The sequence below is a fragment of the Octopus bimaculoides genome, chromosome 2 (genome assembly GCF_001194135.2).
Source record: "Octopus bimaculoides isolate UCB-OBI-ISO-001 chromosome 2, ASM119413v2, whole genome shotgun sequence".
Taxonomy (NCBI): domain Eukaryota; kingdom Metazoa; phylum Mollusca; class Cephalopoda; order Octopoda; family Octopodidae; genus Octopus; species Octopus bimaculoides.
In genome coordinates this window covers 12,282,063-12,283,816 of record NC_068982.1, presented here as the reverse complement: position 1 = coordinate 12,283,816, position 1,754 = coordinate 12,282,063, and positions in this window count along the sequence as shown.

Below are 1,754 nucleotides of genomic sequence, written 5' to 3'. Positions count from 1 at the left end.
TATATATATATATATCTACTGGCACCTGTGCCAGTGGAGCACTAACACCACTGTCCAAGCGTGATCATTGCCAGAGCAGCTGTCTGGCTTCCATGCTAGTGGCATGTAAATAGCACCATTTGAGCATAATCGTTACCAGCGTCGCCATACCGGCACTTGTGCCGGTGGCACGTAAAAGCATCCACTACACTCTCAGAGTGGTTGGTGTTAGGAAGGGCATCCAGCTGTAGAAACTTTGCTAGATCAGACTGGGACCTGGTGCAGCCATCCGGTTCACCAGTCCTCACTCAAATTGTCCAACCCATGCTAGCATGGAAAGCGGATGTTAAATGATGATGATGATATATTTATATATATTTATATATTAGTATGTGTGTCTGTGTTTGTCCTCCCACCATCACTTGACAACCGATGTTGGTGTGTTTATGTCCCCATGTCATAGTGGTTCGGCAAAAGTGACTGATAGGATAAGTACTAGGCTTACAAAGAATAAGTCCTGAGGTCGATTTGTTCAACTAAAAAAGGAGGTGCTCCAGCATGGCCACAATCAAATGACTGAAACAAATAAAAAGAATGTATGCATGTGTATATGTATGTATATGTACATGCATGAGCGTGTGTGCATGTGACTGAATGTGTATAAGTTAATTAATTGTTTGTATGTCAATTAACGCACTAGTTTCATTTCATATTCACCAGAATTTGGAAAAACAAAAAAAGTTGGTTGACATAAAATTTTCTCTACCAAGTCAAAATAAATAAATGAATCAGGAATTTGGCACTGCTTAGAATTGGTGCCCGAGGCCCATGCTTTATTAGCCTCCACCTTATCTCACTATTGTACAGCACAAACAAATGAAATAAATAAGTTACTGTAGAAATATTGCCAGGACTATTGTCTTTCTACACAATATATATTTATTAACTAAATTTAGCAATATTAATTGTTTTTACTGGCACATTTGGCTTTTTGAATGAATTTAAGAATAAGTTGAATAAAGCATTGTGAAGAATATAATCTAGCTACTGAGTTGGTTTGGACTGGATTGGATTTCTCATGTTCAATCCACTGCAGCATGAAGGCTTCAGTATGTTCTCCCCACTTGAGATCATGTTGGTTTGATGAGCCTATTGTGCCACATTGGCTTGACATGGTTTGGTAGAGGGATACTGTTTTTTATACTCATAGCCAGAAGTAGAGTTAAGTCAATTACATCAACCCCAGTGCTTATTTTATTGACCCTGAGAAGATAAAAGGCACAGTTAGTTTGGGTAGAATTTGAACTCAGAATGCAAGTACAAATGAAATGCGACTAAGCATTCTGCCTGGTAGAGAGGACATGGGCCCAAACAACGCACCCTTCCTTTCCATTGGTTAGTTGAAGCTTAGATTGCGTCATGTGACAGTTAGCTGGTGCTGATTGCTGGAGCCTACCAGCGAGTATTTAAAGGGAGATTTGGCAGAGTGGTCATTCACCCATTGACATTCATTGACACTGCATCAAAGAAACCAAAGAACAAAAGCCAAAGAAAAAACACACTCAACACCAGAGCTGAAGACACCTCCGAAAGGTGGTGGGAGGGCAGCCCTGCCACATCAAAAATGGAAGAGGATTAGGGGCTGAAACCGGATGTGGTTCCTCTTGATGATGTCCTTAGCCACCGGATCCTATAAAGGAGTTGTTGAGGTAGCGAACGACAAAACATGGTTGGAATTCCAGAATTCTGCCAGCTTGTCACCTAGCTATACAGAT